Raw genomic sequence first — 10,398 nt, 5'->3', positions numbered from 1 at the left:
TTACAGTAACCCGTACATAAGTCTCTTTACAGTAACCCGTACATCAGTCTCCTTACAGTAGCCCGTCCATCAGCCTCCTGAAAGTAACCCGTAGTAACCCGTACATCAGTCTCTTTACAGTAACCTGTACATCAGTCTCCATACAGTAACCCGTACATTAGTCACCTTACAGTAACCCGTACATAAGTCTCACTACAATAACCCGTAACCCGTACATCAGTCTCCTTACAGTAACCCGTACATCAGTCTCTTCACAGTAACCCTTACATCAGTCTCCTTACAGTAACCCGTACATCAGTCTCTTTACAGTAACCCGTACATCAGTCTCCTTACAGTAACCTGTACATCAGTATATTTACAGTAACCCGTACGTCAGTCTCCTTACAGTAACCCGTACATCAGTCTCCTTAACGTATTCCGTACATCAGTCTCCTTACAGTAACCCGTACATTAGTCTCCTTACAGTAACCCGTACATCAGTCTCCTTAAAGGATCCTGTACATCAGTCTCCTTACAGTAATCTGTACATCAATCTCCATACAATAACCCATACATCAGTCTCCTTACAGTAATCTGTACATCAATCTCCATACAATTTCACAGTAACCCTTACATCAGTCTCCTTACAGTAACCCGTTCATCAGTCTCTTTACAGTATCCCGTACATCAGTCTCCTTACATTATACCGTACATCGGTCTCCTTACAGAATCCTGTACATCAGTCTCTTTACAGTAACCCGTACATTAGTCTCATTACCGTAACCCTTACATCGTCTCCTTAGAGTAGCCCTTACATAAGTCTCTTTACAGTAACCCGTACAACAGTCTCCTTACAGTAACCCGTACATCAGTCTCTTAACAGTAACCCGTACATCAGTCTCCTTAAAGGATCCTGTACATCAGTCTCCTTACAGTAACCCGTACATAAGTCTCTTTACAGTAACCCGTACATCAGTCTCCATACAGGAACCCGTACATTAGTCTCCTTACAGTAATCCGTACATCAGTCTCCTTACAGTAATCTGTACATAAATCTCCATACAATAACCCGTACATCAGTCTCCTTACAGGATCCTGTACATCAGTCTCCTTACAGTAACCCGTACATCAGTCTCTTTACAGTTACCCTTACATCAGTCTCTTTACAGTAACCCGTACATCAGTCTCTTTACAGTAACCCGTACATCAGTCTCCTTACAGAAACCTGTACATCAGTATATTTACAGTAACCCGTACGTCAGTCTCCTTACAGTAACCTGTACATCAATCTTCATACAGTAACCCGTACATCAGTCTCCATACAGTAACCCTTACATCAGTCTCCTTACAGTAACCCGTACATCAGGCTCCTTACAGTAACCCGCACATCAGTCTCCATACAGTAACCCATACATCAGTCTCCTTTCTGTAACCCGTACATCAGTATCCTTACAGTAACCCGTACATCAATCTACATACAGTAATCCGTACATCAGTCTCCTTACAGTAAGTAACCCGTCCATCAGTATCCTTACAGTAACCCGTACATCAATCTTCATATAGTAACCCGTACATTAGTCACCTTACAGTAACCCGTACATCAGTCTCCTTACAGTAACCTGTACATCAGTCTCACTACAGTAACCCGTACATTAGTCACCTTACAGTAACCCGTACATCAGTCTCACTACAGTAACCCGTACATCAGTCTCACTATAGTAAACCGTACATCAGTCTCTCTACAATAACCCATACATCAGTCTCCTTACAGTAGCCCGTACATCAGCCCCCTGAAAGTAACCCGTACATCAGTCACCATACAGTTACCCGTACATCAGTCTCACTACAGTAACCCGTACATTAGTCTCCTTACAGTAACCCGTACATCAGTCTCCTTACAGTAACCCGCACATCAGTCTCCTTACAGTAACCCGTACATCAGTCTCCTTACAGTAACCCGTACGTCAATCTCGTTACAGTAACCCGTACCTCAATCTCCATACAGTAACCCGTACATCAGTCTCCGTACAGTAACCCGTACATCAGTCTCGTTACAGTAACCCTTACATCAGTCTCTTTACAGTAACCCTTACATCAGTCTCCTTACAGTAACCCGTGCATAAGTCCCTTTACAGTAACCCGTACATCAGTCTCCTTACAGTAACCTGTACATCAGTCTCACTACAGTAACCCGTACATTAGTCACCTTACAGTAACCCGTACATAAGTCTCACTACAATAACCCGTACATCAGTCTCACTATAGTAAACCGTACATCAGTCTCTCTACAATAACCCATACATCAGTCTCCTTACAGTAGCCCGTACATCAGCCTCCTGAAAGTAACCCGTACATCAGTCACCATACAGTTACCCGTACATCAGTCTCACTACAGTAACCCGTACATCAGCCTCCTTACAGTATCCCGTACATCAGTCTCCTTACAGTAATCCGTACATCAGTCTCCTTACAGTATCCCTTACACCAGTCTCCTTACAGTAACCCGTACGTCAATCTCGTTACAGTAACCCGTACCTCAATCTCCATACAGTAACCCGTACATCAGTCTCCTTACAGTAACCCGTACATCAGTCTCTTTACAGAAACCCTTACATCAGTCTCCTTACAGTAACCCGTGCATAAGTCCCTTTACAGTAACCCGTACATCAGTCTCCTTACAGTAACCTGTACATCAGTCTATTTACAGTAACCCGTACATTAGTCTCTTTGCAGTAACCCGTACGTCAATCTCCTTACAGTAACCCGTACATCAATCTCCATACAGTAGCCCGTACATAAGTCTCCATACAGTAACCCGTACATCAATTACCTTACAGTAACCCGTACATAAGTCTCTTTACAGTAACCCATACATCACTCTCCTTACAGTAACCCGTACATCAGTCTCCTCACAGTAATCTGTACATCAATCTCCATACAATAACCCTTACATCAGTCTCCATACAGTAACCCTTACATCAGGCTCCTTACAATAACCCTTACATCAGTCTTTTTACAGTAACCCGTACATAAGTCTCTTTACAGTAACCCGTACATCAGTCTCCATACAGTAACCCGTACATAAGTCTCTTTACAGTAACCCATACATCACTCTCCTTACAGTAACCCGTACATCAGTCTCCTCACAGTGATTTGTACATCAATCTCCATACAATAACCCTTACATCAGTCTCCATACAGTAACCCGTACATCAGTCTCCATACAGTAACCCGTACATAAGTCTCTTTACAGTAACTCATACATCACTCTCCTTACAGTAACCCGTACATCAGTCTCCTCACAGTAATCTGTCATCAATCTCCATACAATAACCCGTACATCAGTCTCCATACAGTAACCCGTACATCAGTCTCCTCACAGTAATCTGTCATCAATCTCCATACAGTAACCCGTACATCAGTCTCCATACAGTAACCCTTACATCAGTCTCATTACAGTAGCCCGTACATCAGTCTCCTTACAGTAACCCGTACATCAGTCTCCTTACAGTAACCTGTACATCAGTCTCCTGACAGTAACCCGTACATCAGTATCCTTACAGTAACCCGTACATCAATATACATACAGTAACCCGTACATTAGTCTCCTTACAGTAACCCGTACATCATTATCCTTACAGTAACCCGTACATCCGTATCCTTACAGTAACTCGTACATCAATCTACATATAGTTACCCGTACATTAGTCTCCTTACAGTAACCCGTACATCAGTCTCCTTACAGTAACCCGTACATTAGTCTCCTTACAGTAACCCGTACATCAGTCTCTTTACAGTAACCCGTACATCAGTCTCCATTAAGTAATCCGTACATCAGTATCCTTACAGTAACCCGTACATCAATCTCCATACAGTAACCCGTACATTAGTCTCCTTACAGTAACCCGTACATCAATCTCCTTACATTAACCCGTACATCAGTCTCCTTACAGTAACCCGTACATCAGTCTCCATACAGTAATCCGTACATCAGTCTCCTTTCTGTAACCCGTACATCAGTATCCATACAGTAACCCGTACATTAGTATCCATACAGTAACCCGTACATTAGTCTCCTTACAGTGACCCGTACATCAGTCTCCTTACAGTAACCCGTACATCAGTCTCCATACAGTAACCCGTACATTAGTCTCCTTACAGTGTCCCGTACATCAGTCTCCTTACAGTAACCCGTACATCAGTCTCCTTACAGTATCCCGTACATCAGCCTCCTTACAGTAATCCGTACATCAGCCTCCTTACAGTAACCCGTACATCAGCCTCCTTACAGTAATCCGTACATCAGTCTCCTTACAGTAACCCGTGCATCAATCTCCTTTCGCTTCGTTAACTCATTTGGTATCTTTTTGGCAACTGTGATTGATGCCATCATTGAAATCCTTAAAAAGCTATGTAGGTAATTATACTGAGGTATAATTCATGTCTTGAACAGACTCGTACAGTCTTTGATTTTGAAAAAAACACCTTGATGAGTTCTGAAAAGATATAGAGTTGAAATACGACCATGCAACTTCTTATAAGTAGGATAAATATTATTTTTACTTCAATGTGTATTATTTGTATTTCACATGATAGTGATGTTTATATAGAGACAGGAATTCCTGCGTCCACGAATATCCCATTAAAATATGTTCTGAACTTTGTAAAATACGGTCCATATCATTATCTAAGTCTAACCAAACATGCAAGTATGTCCTATTCTTATTTTACACAGAGGCATTTAAACACTTTCTTATTCGATACGATTTTAGTCGAAAAATGTCAATTTTGTAAAGTAATTTGGTTTCGAAGCTATCGTAATTTAAAAAATAAAGTTATATTAACGCGCTGATCGCGACGTCTATATAATGCGGAAGCAAACTTGATACAAATAGTATTTTTAAAAGTCAGATTAAAAGAAAAGTCAGCTACAGAAAAGCTGGTGTCTAGACAAGTTTTTTTGTAATTGTAGAAGAAGGATGTGTACTTTGGGATATATATTGGAATTTCTTTGTATTTTCTTGAACGATTCGAGATGAATTGTTTATATTTTACAGCCCATTAACAGAGACAAAAATATAAAGACAGATAAACTGTTGATATTTTCAGCTGTTTACTTACCACTCGTAATGAAAATTGAATCGTGGAGATTTTTCGTCAACAATTTTTAAAACTCTTAAACAAAGAGGGTGTAGATGTATCATTGTATAGAGTGTGAATCCTACAGCGGGCCAGACACTTGCGGACGTAAGGATACTACTGATATATTCTAACATGTCTTTTTTTTATTATTGTCATTGTAATTCATATCGGCATTAACACAGATAGTAGCATTGTGTCGCCCGGAAAGAGGTAACGATTGAGTCAAACTTTGAAACACAAATGGATCCGGTTCGAATTTCAAAGCAGACCAAAGTATCGGCGTGTACACGTATTGTGGCGGGGTGTATCTGATGGTATATTGGACACTTCAGGAGCTCAGATTGATGTAGTCTCGCATGCAATGTGCGCATTTGGACACAATAGGGTACGGGTGTCTTTTTACGTCTCACAATGATCTCACGTTCCCGCAGACCCGGGGACACAATGTCCACATACCGCACATGGATGAGAGGCACAAAGAGGGTCAAGTCGCAGATCTACCCAGCCATGATCGTATGGGCTGATGTAAGTATATATATCTCAACACTAATTGGGTGTGCCGACAACTGATTTATACTCGTAGTTTATACCGTGCGAATTGTCCATGTGGAATGGCAGGATTGTGACTAAATATCAGGAATTTAACAAGGACGCGATTATCATGCTTTGTAAAATAGGCACGTGCTGTTGGAAACGCTACGTTTACTTATGGTCGGTCGTTTTATTGTGCATATTCCACTCAACTTTTCAACAAAAAGGAGGGGCTCATATATTACATGTATAATGAAGAAACGAAAAAAGAAATATCTGGAATCGGCCCCAAACGATGACCAGGTAGCAGAAAAAGCGGTCAGTTTGATTTTTCGTCCGCTTACCACATACCCAATAAGTATGGTCATTCGGAACACCTTGCCCCAGTTACAGTACCTTTCATCAAAAGATGACCGAAGTGAATCGGCCGAGGTGTTCCGATGTATATATTATCTGAGAAACGTTTAGAGTACAAACAATGTACGGTTGTAGCCCAGCAGCGTTTCCATGTTCACCAAGTCCCCATGGGCGAGGCTTGACCCCGGTGCCAAACGTTGTGGCATGATTGTGTACGTATCTTCATGCTTGCCAATTATACAGATAGTTGTCTGATGGAGATACCTATCGTTTCCATGTCGCGACTCCGGGACTAAGTCTCCGGTGGCGGAGCAGAATAGCGAGGGCCAACCCTGGTAGCTTGATGTATTCATCTCTTCAAGCCAACTACGTTTGTAGTCATACTGTTTTAAGTAATACAGCTTTAAAACGTCTAAACTCCCTCTGTTGTATTTCCATCCATCTGGAGTCAACGTTATTTATATAAAGTACTATAATATCTTGCATCAAAGATGTTTCAAACCAGATATGGTTACAATCCGTGGAGCCGTTCAAGAGGATTACTATTTTGGAGCGAAGTTGTAATGAGTTCTTGGCGAGGTTTTTGATACATCATTCCGTACCTTAGTACTGTGCAACAATATACAGTTTCGTATGAGCAATGGTATGTACCACATGGACTGCACATGCACGTATGGATACAGTAAGGTTACTTAATGTAAAATTAAATGATATGTACATTGTGTACCATAAATTCTATTTATTTGAATGAGTTACATGTGCATCGTTTTATGATTTACACAGTGTAGAAATCATCAAAATGAACGAAGGTCGGCAAGTCTAATAGCATGGGTAAATGTGATTCAATTACTTGAACTTGATATCAAAATGATCCGCATTTATTACCAATTCATACCTATTTTCCCGTTGATAAAACTTAAAAAAGCTACAAATGTCTCAGCAGTGTTGATGTTATAAGTCTGATAATTCCCATTAAACCTTACGTGTAATCTGCACACAGGGCGTCCCTCATCAAGTTAGTTTTATTTTCCATGGATTACATACCTGACAACATTTACAGAACCTCTTCAACCACTCCTAAGCTAACATACACGGCATAAAGAACCATCCCTATACACAATGTACCACTCTTACAGTTCACGTACACTGTACAAGGCATATTGAACCTCTACATGGCAAAATAAACCACTCCGACAGGTTCACGTATACGGCATAATGAACCACTCCGACAAGTTCACGTATACGGCATACTGAACTACTCCTATACCACTCTGACAGTTCAAGTACAATGTACACGGCATAATGAACCACTCTGACAGTTCACGTACACGGCAAAATGAACCACTCTGACAGTTCACGTACACAGCATAATGAACCACACCTATACCACTCTGACAGTTCAAGTACAATGTACACGGCATAATGAACCACTCCTATACCACTCTGACAGTTCACGTACACGGCAAAATGAACCACTCTGACAGTTCACGTACACGGCATAATGAACCACGCTGACAGTTCACGTACACGACATAATGAACCATTCCGTATACCACTCCGACAGGTTCAAGTATACGGCATATTGAACCACTCCTATACCACTCCGACAGGTTCACGTATACGGCATAATGAACCACTCCTATACCACTCAGACAGGTTCACGTATACGGCATAATGAACCACTCCTATACCACTCTGACAGGTTCACGTATACGGTATAATGAACCACTCCTATATTTACCACTCCGGAAGGTTCACGTAAACGGCATAATGAACCACTCCTATACCACTCCGACAGGTTCACGTATACGGCATAATGAACCACTCCTATACCACTCCGACAGGTTCACGTATACGGCAAAACTTTCACCCTACACTGAAACGTTCATTACAAGGTGTGTGAAACCTCTTTCAAATAACGCGGTTTAAAAAAAATAATAATTCAGGTTTATGTTTGATTAGATTCAAATAATACATTCAATGCACTGACAGTGGTACCATCACCACTGACAGTGGTACCATCACCACTGACAGTGGTACCATCACCACTAGGACACTGGGGACTAGTACACAAAGGAAACCATCTGTACAATCGAAACCCGGGGAAAAGTTAATGACAGGGCGACAAATCAGCATGGCGCCGAAATGCCGTAACTGACGTGGATGTCAACAACAGCTACGGCACCTTCGAGAAGTTCCTTTGACAAAATGGTATATCGTATCATATAAGGCTACAAGTAGTTACCATTGCATGGCAATACCATTTGATACACTGAAAACCTGTCATAAAAAAATCTACCAAGCCTCAATACCATTAAAGAATATTACCGAACAGCAATGTCATAAAAAATCTACCAAGCCTCAATACCATTAAAGAATATTACCGAACAGCAATGTCATAAAAAATCTACCAAGCTGCAATACCATTAAAGAATATTACCGAACAGCAATGTCATAAAAAATCTACCAAGCTGCAATACCATTAAAGAATACAAACAAACAGCAATGTCATAAAAAATCTACCATTCTGCAACAATACCGTTAAAGAATATTACCGAACTTCAAGAATAATACCAAACTGGAATTCCCCTTAATCCAGTCATCCCCTTGCCTGTCTGTCTACCTGCCTTGATTGTTCGGATATCCACAATTGAACGTGAAAAGAATCAAAGAAATTGTCCATAAAAGGCTTAGAACCCGCCAGAATTTTATCTGGTACGGGAAACGCGTGTTTGTCACCAGCATAACGTGTCCAGACATTAGGTGTACGATGTGTGCGGGAGGTACCCGGGGGGCGGGTATGAAGGGACACAGGTCCAATGTCGCCATATCCACTAGTATGATTATCAGAAAAGATCGCGCGAGGTTACACATAATACGAGATTAAAAGATATATACAGATATAAAGGACATCTGATTTCCACGATCTTATCGGAATATATGCTGGTATCAGAGGGGTACCAATTCTATATAGACCAAAGTGCTTGTATCGATGACGGTCATTTCTTTGGTGTATAGCGTGCTTTCCTTTAAGGATATTTGTCCCGCTGCAGGCAAGCAACCAAATACATGTTACACCCCGATCGGGAACCGTCGGCACTTTCCGTAAACGAGAGAATTTCTCGTTTACGGAAAGTGCCGACGGTTCCCGATTGGTAACCCCCCGGTCGTTTTTCATAAAGCAACCAAATACATGTAACATTCCGGTAGTTTTTCATAAAGCTACCAAATACATATAACTCCATTGTAGTTTTCCATACAAACAGGTACACAGTAATACTATATAGACCAAAGTGCTTGTATCGATGACGGTCATCTCTTTGGTGCATAGCGTGCTTTCCTTTAAGGATACATGTCCCGCTGCAGGCAAGCAACCAAATACATGTTACACCCCGATCGGGAACCGTCGGCACTTTCCGTAAACGAGAGAGTTTCTCGTTTACGGAAAGTGCCGAAGGTTCCAGATTGGTAACACCACTGTAGTTTTTTTTACAAGAAGTAACCAAATTCATATATTTACATTTGCATGGCATTGTCACTATATAGCCTCTTTGAAAGCTGTGTCGTTGATGGGACTTTAATTACCATGCCGCACGAGACATAATTACCATGCCGCACGAGACACAATTCTTAGCGTATTAATTACAAAACTGACCGGAACTACAATATCCAATGTAAATAAACATGACGGCTGCTGAGATATCGCTGGGCATTGTGAGATTTGATAATGTCATTGTAAATTTATGTGCAAAATAAAAAATAAAATAAAAAAACACTTTTATTACAACGAAAACAAGACCAAGGTCTGCAATATCGTACAAAATGATCACCAATGCCGGCAATGGAAACAATTTTAACGCTCAGCCTCATGCAATTTATCAGAAATATCGTCTGTTACACTGCACTGATCAACAGGGGTTCGTTATAAATGTCTGAAATACACATATTATATAGACCTACTGACACATATGTTACAGACCTACTGATATGAGTCACAGCACACATAAACATTCGTCATTTCAGACATTTGTAACGAACTGTACTCAGTCGCAAGATCACTCACTTCAGACGCTATCAGTTTCACGCGTCTCGGATCCACGGTTCGTCAGATTCAGACGACATGTCAAATAACGATGCTGTTATAGAATCTACCGACTGTTGTCGGGTTCCCATACAATCAACAAATACATTCACGCCTGGATTCTTCACAAAATGAGCAAAGAGAAAAGTTCGAATTAACTTCCAAAAATAACTCCCTCGTGGAGGTCAAGGTCCCATTCACGGTGTTCACTGTATTTATCCATGCGCGAAATTTGTTCCGGGGGAAAATCGAAACAATTTCAAATCTAACTTTCAGCTCAGATTTCTATTGAAAAACTGGAATCACCC

The sequence above is a fragment of the Mizuhopecten yessoensis genome, unplaced genomic scaffold (assembly GCF_002113885.1).
Source record: "Mizuhopecten yessoensis strain PY_sf001 unplaced genomic scaffold, ASM211388v2 scaffold2329, whole genome shotgun sequence".
In the NCBI taxonomy this organism is placed as follows: domain Eukaryota; kingdom Metazoa; phylum Mollusca; class Bivalvia; order Pectinida; family Pectinidae; genus Mizuhopecten; species Mizuhopecten yessoensis.
The sequence above is the reverse complement of the archived record's forward strand: the minus strand, read 5'-3'. Positions refer to the sequence as shown.